This window comes from Panthera tigris, chromosome X (assembly GCF_018350195.1).
Source record: "Panthera tigris isolate Pti1 chromosome X, P.tigris_Pti1_mat1.1, whole genome shotgun sequence".
Taxonomy (NCBI): domain Eukaryota; kingdom Metazoa; phylum Chordata; class Mammalia; order Carnivora; family Felidae; genus Panthera; species Panthera tigris.
The window spans coordinates 111,873,902-111,893,784 of record NC_056677.1 but is presented as its reverse complement, the minus strand read 5'-3'; the positions used below and the strand labels follow the sequence as shown (position 1 = coordinate 111,893,784).

At 46.3% G+C, this 19,883-nt stretch overlaps 1 protein-coding gene across 1 annotated transcript in view; it reads right to left on the bottom strand.

Annotated features, from left to right (window-relative positions):
- FHL1 (four and a half LIM domains 1) overlaps positions 1 to 12,870 on the bottom strand; it is a 61,385-nt gene extending 48,515 nt beyond the window's left edge. Inside the window, exon 1 of the mRNA XM_042974335.1 lies at positions 12,743 to 12,870. The gene's annotated coding sequence lies outside the window, so the exon portion shown is untranslated. The remainder of the gene's footprint in view (positions 1 to 12,742) is intronic.
- Between the last annotated feature and the right edge of the window lie 7,013 nt (positions 12,871 to 19,883).

The following is a 19,883-nucleotide window of genomic DNA, read 5'->3' as shown; positions in this document are numbered from 1 at the left end:
ACATTGGTTAGCAGAGCTGGGCCTCTCTCGGAAGCTCACCCTTTCACTTTTCAGGGGGCCCGGGGTACCAGTTACATCATTCAAGGAGAGCACTTCTCTTATTTCACCAGTGCTTAACAACAAACGCTGCACTTTTATCTGCAAGTAAGTCATAAAAAGTGCCTGATGTATCCTTTACGTTTCTGAATCCTAAAGGGTTTTTAAATGGATTTTTTGGCAATTTGGGGTTTGCAGAGAAACTGATGAGAAGGTACATTTTCCACATACCTCCTCAATATCCCCCTCCAGATTTCCTCTATGAACACCTTGGGTCACTGCAGTACATTTGTTACGATGGCGGAGCCAATATTCATAAGTTATTATTCACTCAAGTCCACAGTTCACATCAGGGTTCACTCTGTGTTGTGGAGATTTTAACAAACGTCCAAGGTTTTCCCCCTTTACAGTACGTGCTGAAGAGCAATAAGTTACCTTACCTCAAGACAATTCTAGGGGGCGCCTGGGTGGCTCAGTCGGTTGAGCGTCTGACTTCAGCTCAGGTCATGATCTCATGGTTTGTGAGTTCGAGCCCCGCGTCTGGCTCTGCACTGACAGCTCAGAGCCTGAAGCCTGTTTGGGGCACCCGGGTGGCTCAGTCAGTTGGGCGTCCGACTTGGGCTCAGGTCATGGTCTCACTGTCTGTGCGTTCAAGCCCCGCGTCGGGCTCTGTGCTGACAGCGCAGAGCCTGGAGCCTGCTTCGGATTCTGTGTCTCCTTCTCTCTCTGCCCCTCCCCTGCTCATGCTCTGCCTCTCTCTGTCTCAAAAATAAAAACATTAAAAAAATTTTAAAAAAAAGATGGGTTTCTTTTGGGGGTGCCTGGGGGCTCAGTCAGTTGAACGTCCAACTTTGGCTCAGGTCATGATCTCACGGTTCATGAGTTCGAGCCCTGCATCGGTCTCTGCGCTGACAGCTCAGAGCCTGGAGCCTGCTTCGGATTCTGGGTCTCCCGCTCTGTCCTTCACCCACTCGCGCTCTGTCCCTCTCTCTGTCTCTCAAAAATAAATAAACATTAAAAATTTCTTTTTTGAAATTAAGAAAAAAGACAATTCGAACTGCTTTAGCTTTGTAAAAGGAAGTTTCGTAGGATTATAATGTAAATCGTTTTTAATGATTCTTGGTTTCAAAGACCGGCTCCCTCACAGCCCACAAACATATTCAACTTTGATCACCTGCAAACCAACCGTTCGTGACTCTCAAACCTCCAGCACGCCTCCCACCTTGAAAGGGGTCTGAAGAAATTGCTGGACCGCAAAGCGAAAAATAAGAAAAACAACCTCCAAAAAGACACCTGACATGTTGCAATTGGTCGGTCTGCAGACAACTCAGACTGGAGAGGTTTATAAAAGCAGCGTGGCCATGAGAAAGCAGAGCAGCGTGAGAGAAGCAGCATCAGGAGACAGAAAAGACGAGGAAGGAGAAAATCAGGAAAAGGAAGACGGGGCAGGGCAGGCACCGTCACAATCACGAGTGGCACGCGGAGACCAAATGGACAGAGCGACTGCAATGGACAGCCAGCTACACGTAAGAGAAAAGTGAGCTGGACCTTTGATGAGGGGCTAAGTGAGGAAGGGCCAAATTCCATCTCAGTACCGTGACCCTTAAGTTGCCGAATGATTCTTCCAACTCAACGTGTCAACGGGAAAGCACCATTTTGCATATGGAAAGCTTGCTTTGCACATAAGCGTGTAAAGATGGCACACCTTCCACCCACAGGAAATTCCCTCTGAAACCTGTTTCAAATCTGTTGGAAGGCTCAGGGGATAGGGTTTTGTTCCTGTACAATGATTAGATACACCCACTAGCTAGAGGCATAAATATGGTGAGATGCAAAATACTCTCATTTTTTTCATTTTTACTTTATGAATAAGTGTGAAGCAAAACTCAAATGATTTGATGCGTCCTGTTCTTGGAGGATTTGACATCTCACTGTAACTACTTCAGGAGAACACCAGAATCATTTTTCCGTTCATGAGAATCATTTGTTTCATCAGAATCCTTTCTCTCTTAGCTGGAATCTCCCTTTGACCCAAACGTGTAAGGAGTCTATTTAATAAGGATGCTGTCGTTCACTTGCAGGCAAAATTCTTAAGTGCTCATTTTTAGGAAATTGGGAAAACATTCTAAGAACTCAGACCTGGAATCGCTCTGTAATATTATTTTATCTTAAATGAGAAGAAAACTGTGTTTCAGATATACATCTGGTCTCTGGGTAGAGAAGGATCCACCAGCTTGCAAATGTCAGCTTGCCAAGTGGCTCTCGTGCAAAGCAGACCAGTGGTTGCCTGAGGATGGGGGCACAGGGAAGAATGTACAGTAAAAGGGGCATGAGGAAACTCGGGGGGAGTGATAACGATATCCTACATCCTGCTGGTGGCAGTGGTTCCATGGGCATGTACATCTGCCCAAACTCCTCAAACCATATGCCTTGAGTGGATGCAATTTATCGTATATAAATGATATTCAATAAAGTGGATTTTATTTCATTTTAAATTTTTTAAACGTTTATTTATTATTGAGAGACAGAGAGACACAGAGCATGAGCAGGGGAGGAGCAGAGAGAGAGGGAGACACAGAATCCGAAGCAGGCTCCAGGCTCTGAGCGGTCAGCACAGAGCCCTATGTGGGGCTTGGACCCGCAAACTGCAAGATTATGACCTGAACTGAAGTCGGATGCTTAACCGACTAAGCCACCCAGGTGCCTCTCAATACAGTGGATTTTAATGAAGTGGATTTTAAATTATCTTGATCATCCCACAATGCACATGTATATCACATTATCATGTTGTACTCTTTAAACATTCACAGTTATATTTGTTAATGATTCCTTAATAAAATAGGAAAAGTTTGGATATTAAAAAGGGGGCTCTAGCTAAAAAAAAGGGGGTCTAACAAAGGCACACTGCTTTATCTGTAGATGCGGGTATAAACTTTCACCTCCTATTAGTTTGGCTGCTCGGTTTCTTCCCTTAGTGTGGTTACGTGTGCTTACTACACTGCAGAATTCCTTCCCAATTCCTTCCTTAAAGGAGGCAGAGCTTCTCGCGGCACCTGGGTGGCTCAGTCGGTTAAGCATCCAACTCTTGGTTTCAGCTCAGGTCATAACCTCACGGTTTGTGAGATCGAGCCCCACATCAGGCTCCATGCTGACAGTGTGGAGCCTGCTTGGGATTCTGTCTCCCTCTCTCTCTGTCCCTCCCCTGCTTGCTCTCTACCTCTCTTTCTCTCTCTCAAAAATAAACACTAAAAACAAAACAAAAAAAAGAGGCAGAGTTTCTTGTGGCCTAGAAGGAAAGGGCCTAGAATTTGAAAATTTGAATTGAGCCTTGGCATGTGGAGATGTAGAATCGTCGACAAGGAGTTTAAAAAGGCTCCTTAGCTTCCAGAAGCTATTTGCTGAGGAACTTATCATTTTAATTATTTGAAACTAGTTATTTACAGGCTATTTCTTAGAAACTGTTGAAAAATATAAAATTGTGTTAATTCAAATGCCTAAATCCACCACTATAGCTCAGGGATACAGAAATGTTTGGACTTCATGATTTGTATGTGTGTGCCCGTGTGTGCTCTGCAGTCTCTAAGAAACCTGGCGGGGGGTGGGGGTGGGCGGGGGGACACCTATTACTTCCCTTCACCTAGACACCTGAAAGTGCAGATGACTGATTATGCCCAGGCAGACACGAGCAATCAGATTCACGAACAAGACTGATGTGTAAAACTAGACCTGGCAGAGATGCACTGAAAAACCAATCCTTGATGTCTTCCTAATAAATCACACGTTTCAAATTTGACAGGAGTCAAGCGATCTTATCCACACTCTAAAACTGAAACTGAATAACAAGACTTAATTGATCAAATACAGAAATTTAGTTTTGTACTATCCTCGTCAAAATTACCTTGACGATAAAACCTGTGTGTGCCCAGCTATCATTTTCTTAGTATTGAAAAGTAAATTTAAAACCTCATGGATATTACAGGGGCGGCCGGGTGGCTCAGTCAGTTGAGCATCCGACTTTGGCTCAGGTCATGATTTCACGATTTATGGGTTCGAGCCCCACATCAGGCTCTGTGTGGACAGCTCGGAGCCTGGAGCCTGCTTCGGATTCTGTGCCTCCCTCTCTCTCTGCCCCTCCCCGACTCGTTCTCTCTCTCTCAAAAATAAACATTAAAAAAAATATATATATATATTCCAAGACATGAAATGTTACACAGGCATCACAAGAATTTGTAATATCCAGAAGGACTTTTTAAATGTTTATTTATTTATATATATATATATATATATGAACATATGTATAAATGTTTATATATATATGTGATTTGGAGTGTTTTTATGTGGGTAAATAAAACATGAATTCTTTTTTTTTTTAAGTTTATTTACGTATCTTGAGAGAAAGAGAGAGCACAAGCGGAGGAAGGGCAAAGAGAGAGAGAGAGAGAGAGAGAGAGAGAGAGAATCCCAAGCAGGCTCCACACTTTCAGCACAGAGCCCGGCACAGGGCTCAATCCCACAAACCGTGAGATCATGACGTGAGCCGAAATCGAGAGTCAGACGCTCACCCGACTGAGCCCCCCAGGCGCCCCCGTAAAACATGAATTCTTTCTACAGCAGGGAAGCACTGACAACAAAGACTTATTTTGATGGTTCTTTTTCTAGGTCTCGCTGCGTTTAAAAACCAGTACATGTGTACCTTCTGTGCATTTTATATCTCTACTAGCTCAAAAATGAAGTGCAAGCAAATCTCACCAGTTTAAATACACAGGAGGCCCGGTTTTCGGGAGACAGAGTACTGCAGGAAGCCAGGAAGAGCTGGCCGCTGTCTGACATTAGCAGGCGATAATAAGAAACAGGAGCAAAGACTACTTAAGAACACACCCCTAGGCAAGGGTACAATTTTCTCATTTGTTCAGATGGTAAGCCCTTGGCAATGCGTATCCATATTCATTGTTTCACGTAGCTTTAGCTTTGCTGGGGCCTTGGCTGTAGGGAAGGGACGATGTCGTGTTCACGGTTTACGCGTCTATGCAGCCCACGTGGTCTCTGAACCTATCTTGTTTAATTCTGTTCTACCGGTGGCCTTTCTCTATTGAGTAACACCAGCTCTCCATACCCCACACGGGCTCTGGAAAGCAGCCTCCCTGCCTATGCCAGGCAGAAAAGACCTGGCCCGGTCCAGGCTGGGGTAACCCTAACACCGGCCAACCGCGTAAGGGGAAGACACCGTGGCGGATGCACCTGATGATGTGGATACACGCAGAGCCCAGAAAAAGGAATGTGGGCAGAGTCAACTGGACTGAGAAGAGTGACCCTGCCAGTGACACAGACACACAGGCAACGGACACACAAAGAAACGAGGAATGAAGAAATGAACAAGGGCACGGAGAGAAAGCAAGCTTAAGAATTTATCGAATGGTGCCAGGTGAGAATGACCGTGTGTGCGTGTTTTGTTTTAATGACGCCATACTGCCAGCATTTGCTACAATTTGCTTACTTCCTACCGAAGTTTGGAAGCAGATGCAGTCTTTAAAACTTCCTTCCCCAAACTTTAACAGGTATCCCAGTCTGTGAAGTAAAAAATACTCATATGCAAAAATAGCTGTGATCATGGTCTTCCAGACGAGCATTTGGAAAGACTCTTATAAAGCCACTGTTCGTGTCTGTGACCACAGGCAGTCTGACACGCCTTGCCACTTGCCCCACAGGCCAGGGGAAATTAAACTGAGGGCTAGATGCACGCAAGAGGTTCCCCACCACTGACGCTCAATTTCAATAAAGCAAACGAGATGACAAATTCCTGTACTACTCCCAGCTGGTTATTTTTTAAAGATTTTATTTTTTTAAGTAATCTCTCTACTCTGTGGGGGGCTCAAACTTACAACCCCAAGATCAAGAGTCACATGCTCCGCCGACTGAGCCAGCTAGGCGCCCCTTTCTCTCAACTGTTTTGATATGAAATTAGGAAATACTTGGCCTTTTTGGTATCCTTTAGAATAGTAAATATACTTCCACCATAAAAGTCTGTTCTCTATTTTTTAAATGTTTATTTTTGAGAGGGGGGGAAGGGAGAGAGAGAGTGTGAACAGGGGAGAGTTGGAGACAGAGGGAGACCGAGGATCCCAAGGGGCCTCTGTGCTGACAGCACAGAGCCTGATGCAGGGCTCGAACTCACGAACCGGGAGATCATGACTTGAGCCGAAGTCAGACGCTTAAACGACCGAGCCACCCAGGTGCCCCCAAAAGTCTGTTCGTTTGAGGGACAGACCAACAAAAAGTTCGTGACTGTGAAGGGTTTTTAATTAGGAAATAAAAACTTGCCTACATATGTAGGACCTAACGCTTCAAACTGCAACTCCAACATTAACACGTTATATGACCTGAGAGGCAGATGCTTGAACTCTTTGAGCCTCATAAAATGAAGGGGGGTGGGTCCTGACAGCCCTTTATAGTGTGGAAATTTTTTTAATGTTCATCGATTTTGGGGGAGGGGGCAGAAAGTGGGACAGAGGCTCCGAAGCGGGCTCTGCATTGACAGCAGTGAGTCTGATGTGGGCGCTCAAACCCACGAACCATAGAGATCGTGATCCGAACCAAAGTTGGACTCTCAACTGACTGAGTCACCCAGGTGCTCCTCTGGCGTGGAAATTCTATTACTCAAGTTGGAGAAGGAGACATGTTAAAGAGCTCACATGATGAGGCCACCAGATAGTTCTCTAACTCCCCGGCACTATTCCCATTTCATTTCTATGACCAGGACTTCTCTCTAGAGATGCAATGATTATTCAGAAACTCTTTTGGTAAAGTTAAAAAAACAAAAACAACTTAGACTACATTTAGAAGCTGGAGATTTTGCAATGGACTTGAGTCCGCCATTGGGAAAAAAAAAAAAAACAACCAACACTACATTTTAAAAAGAGATACAGAACACTGTCACCAATTTCTGGGTGGTGGGTTACAGCTGATTTTTATATTCTTTAGGCTTTGCTGTATTTTCTGAGTTTCCCCAACAATGTGAAAGTACCGCTATTATCATTAAAAGCTTGGATTTTTGAAAGGATTAGTGCATTCTTGCAAGTTTCATCAGATCTCTCAGTTCTACTCTAAAATCATTTGGGGGGGAGGGTACAAAATCAGTATCACAATGCGTGCCCATACCCAGTGGTTGATCACCCGAGGGGCTGACTGCTGCGGAGTCATGACATAATTATTATACTCAGAATCTATGGCTCCCAGACCTATGTGGAAATCAAAACATGCATTTTATCTAAATAACATTTCTTTTTTTTTTCCCCTAGCATCCTGGCCCTTGAGAATCATGGTTAAAATTCCTTTCCAATTTAAAGTAAATGAAATGAAACATGAAGTCCTCCTTCTACCCACACACACACACACACACAAAATTGCTTGCCAGACAAAATATGATTGCTATTGGGCTGGTTTTTATTTTTCCTCTTGTTATGCTCAAAAATACAACACGTCAAAAGTTAAAATAAATATTTAGCTGTCGAAACAAAACACACCCCCATATGGAAAACACAAGTATAAGTTTGATGACATTTATTTAAAAACAATTTCCACAGCAAAAACAAATGTCTAAATTGTTTAAGGAGGTGACAAAACTGAATGCTGTCAGTACTAAGCTTAGGACTAAGTAAGTCCTAAGAAAGGTAGAAGGATGAGATGCAGAAAGATATAAACACAGTTCGGTAACCTCCCATTTCATGGTTATCAAAACAGTGTCTGGAAAAATTCAAGAAAGACAGAAAAGGAAGTTCTCCAAAATGACCACTACAGGGCTTAGTTTGGGGAGATCTCTAGCACAAGTTCTCAGTCGAGCTCAGCTCTCCCCACTGGAAGAAAGTACAGGGATTCACCTCCCCATTCTCTACCTGAGTATAACCCATCATCTGTGACATGTGACCTCTGAAATCACTTGTTATCCAGGACCCGTTACTCACCTTTTTGCAGCCTGCTCAACTCCCGCCCGCCCCACATCCTTCACCAACCCCAAAATTTAGAGAAAGCAGCAAGGGACACCGGCTTCGTGATGGGACTTACGTTCAAATCTCAACTCGGCCACTTAGTTGTGCAACCTCAGGTTACTTTGCTAACCTCATCTGCGAGATGTGCGCCGTTACTTTGCAGAGCTGCTGTGAGGATCCAATTACATAACGGCTGTGAGTCCAACTAGTGTATTTTCTAGAACTACAGCGGGCCTTCGAGTAATGTCAGTTCCCTTTCTCCCCCTACTCCTGGCCACTTACTTCCAAGTATGATCAGATTTAACGTTCATGGCTTTAATTACTCTCAAGCAAGCTCAATGGTATATAGGACATGTAGTAATTTTAATTTTGTTAAGTAAGATTTTGAATGGAGCCTGCCACAAGGGAGACAGTATGACGGTGTGCTCAAAACCCATGAACTTCTGAGGAGTAAGATGATCTTAATTTTGATGTCTGCCTCCAACCCGGACCAGCTGTAAGGCCTCGAGAAGTCACATTGCCTCTCTGCGCCTGGTTCCTCGTTTATAAAATGAAGGGAATACTGAACGTATACCAGTGCCTGGCATTAGAGTAGGGCCCGTAGATGGTAGCTCTCGCTGGTCTTTAACTATTCAGGTCAATGGACTCATCTGTTTGTAGACCAGTCGAGTGAGCTCAGCCAACGTGAAATATCACATCAAGACACCGTTCCTGTTTTCTAGTCTCCGGAGGTTACGTTTTACTGCATCTTGTAGAGGGAATTACGTCAACCTCAGCACTACTGACATTTCGGGGCAGATCGTTCTTTGTTGCAGGGGCCTGCCGCCTGTGGTGGAGAGAATGTTTAAGCAGAATCCGTGGCCTCCACCCGCTACACACCAACAGCACGCCGCATCCCAATTCATGACAGCCAAAAATGTCTCCAGACATTGTTCAATGCCCCGTGGGGGACAAAACTGCCCTAGTTAAAAACCACTGGGCGGGCACGATCCACAAACAGAGGGATGTGCAAAGATCTCAGGAGGTAACCCTGCAGGAGGGCCAGGGTTTACTCCAGCTACTATTCAGTATCATTCACACTCTTCTGGACTTCATCATCCGTCATCCATAATTCAAAGGTGACCACAGAACAGTAATTTTGTTTGGCCCCATTTGCCGTCAGAAGATGCTTTTAAGTCACAGGACGGACTGCTGGCCCGGCCGCTGCGTCCTCACTACTCCGCACAGTGCTATAAAATGCCCAACTTAAATATCAAGAAGTCCGCTGTGTCCTATGCACTTCACGTAAAATGTATCTTCTTCAAAAAGGCCATAGACCTTAAGATCCTGAAGATGAATTACAAACCATATTACCCAAAATGAAAAAAGTGCATCTTAGTTGGCAAGAGGAGGTACTGTGTAGACAATGAATAAATGCCCTGGCAAGAAACGACTCCACTGTGTGCGTGGTCAAAGCACGTTTAATGTATACAAAGTGCTATATTAATGTCCAAGACTCTGGCCACCTCCTGATTATGTACCACAAATTCACTGTCTATTCTCTGTTTTAGTAACTGTCCCCAGAAGGTGGAAGCCATTTCTTACCTACTGTGTATGAACCTAGCACAGAGCCTCTGGCACAAGCGGTAACTCAGTAAATGGTGGCTGAATAAATGGATGGCCATATATTCTGCTTAATTAAGTACTCCGTTGACAAAAACAAAACAGAACCAAAAAAAATACCCACTTTTTTTTTTTTTTTGCTCCTGTCCCAACAGGAGCTGAAAGAAAAGATCTTCCAAGAGAAAATAATTACAGTCTACTCCCTTTTACCCCAAATCCAAACAACTGGAGAGTCCAATGAACCAAAAAAATTTTGTAGGCAAAAGTTGGGGAAAGCAGCCAAATAGATAAGGCCTAAAGTTCAAGCAAGCACAAACATTTGTTCAACTCCCAATGCTGCTGGCACCGAAGGGGGAAAGGGAGGGGTTCAGGGCAGAAGGGAACCCGGAGGTGGAAAGCAGGGAAACAGGGCTCAGCTTCGGTAGGTCAGCCTCCACTCCCTCAACAAACTGGTATTCCTTTTAATGTCAAAACTTTAGGAGTGAGGGTCAATTTCTTCCACAAAGGCTTCATTCTTCAAATGGCTATAAGCAAAATCTTCAAGAATGCTCAGAAACATACTTGACCATTTTTGTTGATTGCTCAAACCTCTTCATCTTCCCTCCCCCCGCCCCCACCAGTCCCGTGGGGCAGACAACACGTTCTCCAAAAGCTGGGCAAAGACACCCATTTACTCTTTTTGTCTACAGGAACTTAAGTCCCCACTACCCATCAACACATTTCCCTCTGTAAGATTTGACCACTCCTAACAGTCTATTCATAAGAGAAAAAACAATCAGACTTAAATTGTATTCCTAAATGCACGCGTTTTAGATTCTTTGTCGCCGGCATGGCATACAGGATGTATATCGGAGTAACATAGAAACGCTGCACAGAACAGTGCTTACTTAAACGCATTTTTGCCTGAGACCAAAAATCTCTATTTTCACTTAAACATTTCCAGTTTAGTATTTCCAGTAAATAAATAAAGTAATTATTTAAGTGGTCCATTCCTTTGGTAGACATTAAATTAGCTCCAATGCATTGGTATCCTCCAAGAGGAATTTTACCAGTTTAAATCTTATACGAAATTTTTTCAACTTTCACTCAAAAATCCAGACTTGGTCGGAAAAAACAGCTTTTCTTCTCCAAAAATTCAATATGGGAATGGTAGCATAGAATTTCAAAAACCATATATGGTTACAGAACCTATATGGGAGCCTTAGACTATATACTTATTGTGAGGCGGTTTGTACAAATCATGGCCTATCTAACCAATTTCCTGTTGCGTAAAGATTATATTTGCTCTTAAAAATGTTAAATAACCATTTTTAAAGACTGAAGGTAAAAAGTAGATTGGAACCTTATGTAACCGAAATGGGAAAGCACATATAGCCTCGCCACATTAAAGGCATATGCCTTTCTAGTATGTATTCTTCTTCAAGCAAATATGAGCATGAGTTTCCAAAGGCAAAGCTACCATCCCAGAAGCCCTTGCTTCTTCAGTGTGAAGAGTGGGGGAGGGTTCTGTTCCCAGAGAAGATGAGCTGGGGAGGGAAAGACTTTACAAAATTCCAAGGGACTCATAATTTAAACTTTTGCTATTCTGCAAAGGTTCGCATTTCCAAGGAACAACATCAAATTTACATTAAAACCGTCTTAATCAAGATAACTAAAAAAAAATTATTCCTACTGCTCTATAAGCTTGCCATAGATTTGATAACCCAGGGAAGAATTACAGGCAATTACAAAATGATGGCTCCAATTAGGAAAACTGGATCCATTCCAAATTCAAATCAAAGGGGGCTCAGATAATCCCGATGGGATCATTGAAACGAATATAGGGAACTTCCAGCAAAGGCATACGTTTTTTCTATTTCTCCCTCTTCTAAAAGCCAAACTAAATGCTACAACGACGTATCCCTTGCCCTTCAGGAAATTAAAAAACCAAACCTGGAGTCCCCTTTATAAACCTTGGTCCCTTCTTTCCCCAAGGGGCCTCCCTGGCACAGGGTTTTATAGTAAAGGGCAATCCAAACAAACCTGAGGAACTCGCACGGTTCCCAACGCAGAAAATGATCTAGCACTGAACACGAACCACACACAGTCTTCCCTTGCTGATTTTCAAACCTCTACCTAGTCCTGGACGGCTGAGAAGAGGCCGCGAGGAATGGAAGAGAAAGAGAAGGAATGGAAAAGAAAGAGAAGGAATGGAAGAGAACCAGAAACTTCGAAAGCAGAAACCTCTCTTCCAGCACCTAGAACAGACAGCACCTTGGAGAGATTTCACGCTTTTTGAGACGGAAAGGTCACACCCTGCAGTTTTGAAAATCCACCTTCTAAGGCTCACCCCACGTGACAGAACCTTCCTCCGGCTTCTCCAGGTTCCACGTTCCACGCTGGAGCTGAAATCCCCACTGTCCCCACCCCCATTCGCCAACCCCCCCCCCCGCCATCCCCCCAAGAGGGAAGAACCGCTGCGGGCCCTCCCGGCCCACCTCACTCCCTCTGCACCCCACCCCCAACTCCTCCAAACGCCCCCCCAGCATCCCCGTCGAGAAAGCCCGGCGAGCCCGCTCACCTCCACGCCCGCGCGTCCCCACCCCCGCCCTCTCCGTTGTGCGAAACCGGGCAGGTTCCCCCCCTCGCCGCCTTCCCATCCCCGCCACCCCGGAGGAGCGCGCCGAGGAGGGCCCCCAGCCTCACCCGCCCGCGCCCCACAGCCACCCCGGCCGAGAACGCCCAGAGGTGCCCCCACCTCGCCCCGCCCCCACCGCCCTCCAGCCTCGGTGGGAAAATCAGGGGCCCCTTCCCCCTTCCCCACCCCGCGCCCCGCTCCCCACCATTCCGCGGAGGACGCACCGGGAGCCCCCTGGGCACGCCCGCTCCCCCGCCCCCACGCCCGCCACCCCCGGTGGCGCGAGCCCGGGGCGGCCGAGGCACGCACCCGCGGGGACCCCGCGGCCCCTACCCCGGCCGGCCGGCCCGCCGAGGCCCGAGGCCGCAGGTACCGACCGCGGCAGGCCGGGCGGCCGGGGCGGGGGCGGCGGCGGCGGGGCAGGAGGGCGGCCGCTCCCCCGGGCCGCGGGGCCGGCGGGCGGGAGGCGCACACGCACGCACACGCGGAGAGAAAGCGGGCTTACTGCCTGGCGATGCTCGCCCGCGCAGCTGTCTCGGCGGCGGCCGCTGCCTGCACCGAGGCCGAGGCGCGGCGGCGGCGGCGGCAGCGGTGGCGGCGGCGGTGGCTGCGGACTGAGCCCCCTGGGCCGGGCGCTGGATGTAGGGCGCGGGAGGGGCGCGAGGGGAGGGGCGCGCGGGGGAGGCGGGGAGGGGGCGGGCGCGCGCGCGGGGGCGGGGCGCGGCGCGCGCCGCCCGGGCTCTGCCCGCGGGGGCTGCGGGGCGCGGCGCGCGCGCGGGAGCCGGCCCGGCGCGGGGGCGGGGGTGTCACGCACCCAGCGCGGCCACGTGCCCCCCGCTTCGGGAGCGGCCCTGCTGCCGACGCGGCGCGGGTGCGCGGGGAAGGTGGCCGCGGGGAGGCGGGGGCGAGGGCTCCCCGGGAGGGGCGGCTCTGGCCAGGAGACCGGAGGGAGGGAGGGCTGGGGGCGCCCGGCCCCCCCCCCCCGCCCAGTGCTGCAGCCCTCGAAGCCGGCGGGGAGTCACGAGTCACTGCAGGCAGCCGCGGCCGGGGCAGGGGGTGGGAGCAACAAAGAGAGTCGAGCGAGCGAAGGTGGCCTCACCAGGGGCCTCCGCTAACCTGCGCACTCCCTGCAAAGCGGCAGGGGCCCCGGGGTGCGCCGGGTTTCGGTCTCGACTGCGGAACCCCGTGGGCCGGAACGCTGCCGAAGGACACACCGGCGACCCTTCCCCTTGGTAGCAAGCCGGAGAGAGCGAAAGAAGCTCTATCGGTAATCCCAATACCACCATGCAGAGGGCTTTACATCACTCAGGAGAGCAATGATGGCAAAGCGGCACGTGGCTACTCATTCATTCACTCAACATTTGGTTTACTGAGCCCTCACCACGTGCCAAGCACCGTGCCAGGTGCTAGGGATAGAGTGAGGAGTCATGCGGATCACCATCCACCCTTCCCTGGGAGCTTGCAATCTAGTGGAGGAGACAGATGATAAAGAAGTGAGAAAATAATCAAATTTGGGATAATGCCGGTGCAGGAAAAGAAGAGTGTGCAAATTGTGTGGTTAGGAGAGGAGGGGGTGACATTTAAGCCGAGCCCTGAAAGTTAACGCCAGAAGCAACCGTGGAAAGAGCCAAGGAAAAGCATTCCAGAAAGAGGGAGCAGATGTACGAAGGCCAGAAAGAGGAGGCAACTCTTGATGCCTTGGAATTAAGAGGTGGTGATTGTGATTGGCACCAGCAGGGCCTGGGGTCGGGTGCAGAGCATAATATAAAGCTGGACAGGTTGGCAGGAACCGGATCTCATACTACATCGTAGGCGATGGGCAGACCGTTTTATTCCAAAAACAAAGGGAGGCCATTGAATGAATGGCTTTCTCCCAGGGCATGGCATGATCTCATTTATATTTCTTTTACATTTGTTTTTCTTTGGAATAATTGTAAATTCACATACATCTGTAAGAACTAATACAGGGAGGGGTTATGTACCCCTTACCCAGCTTATCCCACTGCAGAACTATAGCCCAAGACCACAAAATACTGACCAATCTTATTCAGATTTGGCTGGTTTTACTTGTACTCGTGTGTGTGTTTAATTCTATACGATTTGATCACACGTCTAAGCTCATGTAGCCACCACCACAATCAAAATACAAAATAGTTCCATCATTACAAGGATCCGGCCTGTTGCTCTTTTATAGCCACACCCACTGCCCTAGTCCGCCGGGTCCTTGGCCACTGACAACCATTAATCTGCCCTTCATTTCTATAATTTTTTTTTCAGAATATTGTGTAAATGAATCATACAGTATGTAGCCTTTGGGGATTGGCTTTTTGCCCTCAGCTTAATTCCCTTGAGCTACATCCAAATTGTTGTGTGTATCCATAGTTCTTTTTTATTGCCGAGTAGTATTCTGGGTCTGAGATATATATATATACATTTATGTATTTATATATATATATTTATATTTATATAAATATATTTATATATATTTGTATAAATATATGTATATATACATATAAATACTTGTATAAATATATGTATATATATATATTTAATGCTTATTTATTTTTGAGAGAGAGAGAGAGAGTGACAGGGGAGGGGCAGAGAGAGAGGGAGACAGAGAATCCGAAGCAGGCTCTGTGCTGACAGCAGAGAGCCCGATGTGGGGCTTGAACTCACGAACTGTGACATCATGACCTGAGATGCCGTCGGCCACTTAACCAACTGAGCCACCCAGGCACCCCCATCTGATATATATTTTTAAAGATCGCTTGGCTTGGGATTTGATGGAACAGATTTGAAGAGGAAATTGGAATTGGAGTAGAGACAGTATAGCGTGGACAATTGTTTTGAGACCTTTCACTGTACAGGGCAACTGAAGTCGAGTGGAATGAGAGGGACAAGAAGGGAGAAGAGAAGGTTCCCTCCTCTCTTTTGAATTTTGAGAGATGAGAGCATGTTTAGGAATAAGCAGGAGGGAGGATTAGCTGATGAGAGAGAAAGGTCTCCTAACGTCCCTGCCTAGGCAAGATGAAATGAGAGCTCGATTTCACGCAGAGGTTGGGCCCTCCACCTGCTAAAAGGCATTCTCCACTGTAAGACCATGGATGTACATGCTGATCAGGGTGCCAGGTGGGGGCAGCTGGCTGTGTGTATAGATCAAGCCAATCCAGTCTGATGACTTCTCTTTTCTCTCGAGGTGCACAAAATGGGTGCTGGCCTCCCTCTGGAGCGACCATAAGTCCTTGCAAAGTTCCCTTCTCTCTTCCTGGCACCAGTGGCCTTGGGCCTTCCCTTTTCCCACTCCACGCCCTCAGAAGCACTGAAGTTTCGTCTTTGTGGATGGCAGAAGAGACTGGCTTTACACTCGCTAGAAAAAGAAGCCGATCTGCCCTACCCTGATCCCAGAAGCCTCTGATAAACAGGCAACTAACTCCCCTAGTAAAATACCAGCCCAGCGTCCAGCCCCAAAGTAGCCAAGAGGCTCCCAAATACGGAAGGCTCTGAATGAAGGGCCCTCTCCCTGGAACCTCCTGGTCATTCTTCGGCGCTCAGTCAGCGTTATTTGTGGTTCATTTCTCAGAAGCCCCCTTTCTCCACCCCCTTCTTTTCTCCATCTTTTCTTCTTTCCTTCCCCTCCCTTCCTGCTCCCCCTTCTTTCCCCACCTCCACCGCTTCCTTCCGCCCTTCCTCCCTTCCACAGATATTCCTAGCGGGTGCGAGGCACCGATCTCCCACGTTGCTCCAGCTTGGTCTATACGCAAGGCCAGTCCTGTCTGCCTCTTAACACTTCATCTCCTTGGATTTGAACTCAACGTCTGTGGGTCATGGAAACACATTGTTCCGCTTAAAATATGTGGGGGGACTGTGTTGCAGAATAAGCAAAACGGATAAAACGAAAAAGGCTGCCCACATTGTGAACTCATGCGCTACATTCTGGTAATGTTTTCAGCATTAAGAAGCAACAATAAATTAAACAGACTAAAATCAGATGGTATGATCTCAGATCGGATCTTTTTCATTTCTGTTTCAGTAAGGAAATATAAGCATGAGGGGAAGAGTCTTAGGTTTCAACAGAATTTAAAACACCTTTAGAAGGAAATATGAAGCGAGTATCAGCACACAAAATAATCAAGTCCTTTGCTTTCTCTTCCAGAAGCACGATTGCAAAGTTATTGAGAGTGTATTGGTGTACCAGCGTGGTATTATGCGGGACAGTTTATATGCATCATTTCATTTAGTCTTTACGTTAGATTCTCATCCCCACTGTACAGATGAGAAGACTGACGCTCAAAGAGGTTAAGCAACTCTGGAGCCAGGATTTAACACCGAGCAGCATGGCTCCAGAGCCCCCAGTCCAAGCCAGTATACTCCACTTCCAAAACAACGAAAGAGGAGAGAGTTAATCACCTTTACTATGGTCATCCAAAGTGGCCGATTCTTTCTGGTGAGTGATTCTTGTTTCCAAAGTGCTGCCTAGTCCTTCATCTCAGTGATTTTTTCCTATCAGTGGAAGCCATGAAGTTCAAATATCTTCTTCCACAGGGGCCTCAAGCTGACAGACAATTGCCCCCTTTTGTGGTCATCACACACGGTGGCAACGGTGGAATCTGGTGCATCTGTCTCCCAGGGAGCACATCTACCTCTCTGGCCAGCCTCGCCTCCCACTTCTTCCCTCTCAGACTCTATGGACCATCAGCCTGGGGTCTAGGGGGAACTTGAAAGACATTCTGTGCACTCCCCTCTGGAAAACTTGACTGCAGTTCCTTTGCCGAGAACAGTCTTTTTTTTTTTAATTTTTTAATGTTTTTTTAAATTTATTTTTGAGACAGAGAGAGACAGAGCAGGAGCAGAGGAGGGGCAGAGAGAGGAAGACACAGAATCGGAAGCAGGCTCCAGGCTCTGAGCCGTCAGCACAGAGCCCGACGCGGGGCTCGAACTCACAGACTGTGAGATCATGACCTGAGCCGACGTCGGATGCTTAACTGACTGAGCCACCCAGGCGCCCCTAGAGAACAGTCTTTTTTTTTTTTTTTAATGTTTATGTATTTATTTTGAGAGAGTGGGGGCACATGCAAGCGGGGGAGAGGCGGAGAGAGGGAGAGAGAGAATCCTAAGCAGGCTCTGCGCTGTCAGCACAGAGCCCTACGTGGGATCTCACAAACTGTGAGGTCGGGCAGAATTGATTTATACTGTTAGTATAGCAGGGAATCATGTACAGTCCTGATGCTTTCAAGGGGTCTGTTTCCCCCAACAGATCATAGACGTCTTGAGGGCAGACAATGTATCTTTCTTGTTTATACTTCCAGTTTCTTGGAACACAGTAGGCATTAAATTAATATTAATTTTAAAAATCATTTCATTATGACAAAATGAAGACATGTACCAAATAGAGAAAATAGTGTAATGAACTTACAGGTACCCAGCACCCAGCTTTAACAATCGTCAACACATAACCAGTTTGGTTTCATTTACATTCCCCACCTATTCCCTCCAAAGCACACACACAGTGGGCTATTTTAAAGCAAATGCAACACATCATATTCCATCCAGAAATAATTTAGTATTCGTTGCTAAAAGACAGAGACTGTCAGGGCGCGCCTGGGTGGCATAGTCGGTTAAGCGTCCGACTTCAGCTCAGGCCATGATCTCGCGGTCCGTGAGTTCGAGCCCCGCGTCAGGCTCTGGGCTGATGGCTCAGAGCCTGGAGCCTGCTTCCGATTCTGTGTCTCCCTCTTTCTCTGCCCCTCCCCCGTTCATGCTCTGTCTCTCTCTGTCTCAAAAATAAACGTTAAAAAAAATTTAAAAAAAAAAGAGACTGTCTTCTTTTCTTTTTAAGGTTTTATTTTTAAGTAATCTCTACATCCAACGTAGGGTTCAAACTTATAACCCCAAGATCAAGACTCACATGCTCCACTCACTGAGCCAGCCAGCCTCCCCAACTTTCTTCCTTTGTTTTTTAACATAAGTGCAACATGATTATCACACCTCAAAGCAATGAACTAAAATTCCTTACTATCAATAAATACCTAGTCAAGATTCAGAATTCCCCACCTGTCTCCCAAATGTGTTTTACAGTTTATTTATTCCAACCACGACATTTTTTTAATGTTTATTTATTTATTTATTTTGGGGGGGGAGGGGCAGAGAGAGAGAGAGAGAGAGAGAGAGAGAGAATCCCAAGCAGGCTCTACACTGTTAGCGCAGAGCCCAACCCAAGGCTCGATCTCATGAACTGTGAGATCATGACCCAAGCCAAAATCAAGAGTCAGCCGCTCAACCAACTGAGCCACCCAGGCACCCCCCCCCCCACCCAGGACATTTTTAAAGCTTCATTTATTATATTTGATTGATGTGTGTAGTTAATGGTTCTTGGATGAATGAATGAATGAATGAACGAATGAATGAATCCTCCCTACCTTCTCTCACTAACACGTCTTCACTAGTCCAAATTCTACCCATTTTACAAAGACTCATCTATCTGATGCCAGAATCTATTCAAGCTCTCCCAGCTAAAAGTAATCTCTCTCTTGCCTCATAACATTTTTCAAAATATCTGTTGCTCTTATTACATTTAATCTTGTATTAAGGATTTTGTGAAGACAGCTTATCTCTTTCTGTAACTTTTTCAGCTCCATGAGTTAAGTAATATACCTTAATCACTATTGTGTATCTAGTGGCACCAAGGACAGCACCTTGCTCACATTAAACAACCAAATAAATTATTTCTACACTGAATGGACTTTAATTAAGACCAACATTCATAGAATCCTTTGTCTCCCTCGAGTACAGTGAAAGGACCACACGCTTTGGAATCTTGCAGACACGGGTTCAAGTTCGAGCTTGGCCACCTAATGGTTGTGTGGCCCAGAGCGAGTTATAAATTCAGAGGTCTTCAAAGTTTTTTCTGGTGACTATAGTAAAAAGGAAAATAACAAAACAAAAAAACCCAAAAAAACATTTTGCTTTCACGTTCCCTAAAATAATTTTGAAAACCTGTTAATCCCCTCACATACTGTAAATTGGTATCGCAAAGTTTTCATCCCACGTTTAGTCACAAAGGAAGTTATTTTCAGTATATAGTAAATATCGACATCTTAAAATAAAATGGTTACATTACTTTTTTGAGCTTGTCCAACTGAATCTGAATACAATAGCCACTTCGTACCCACCATCAGCTATTTTAAAAATACATGATCAAGATCTTGAAAATTTTACATCGTTCCCTTTTTCTCCTTTCCACTTCTCCCACAGAATGTTGTCCTAATGTAATATATTTTATGCTTATCAGTGTATTGTTCTTTGCTTATAAGTCTAATTTTGATCACTCTACATACTTCTCGGCGACAAAAATGTGACCATTAATTAAAATCTCCACCACTCCCCCACCCCCACCTCTGGCAACCACCAATCAGTTCTCTGTATCTATGGGCTTGAGGTGTTTTTTGTTTGTTTAGATTCTGCATGTAAAAGAGATCATACAGTATTTGTCTTTCTCTGTCCTATTCACTTAGCATAATGCCCTCAAGGTCCATCTGTGTTGTCACAAATGGCAAGATTTCATCCTTTTTTTTTATAGCCAAATGATATTTCATTTTATTCCATATATTCCATTTTATACCGCATTTTCTTTGTCCATTCATCCGCTG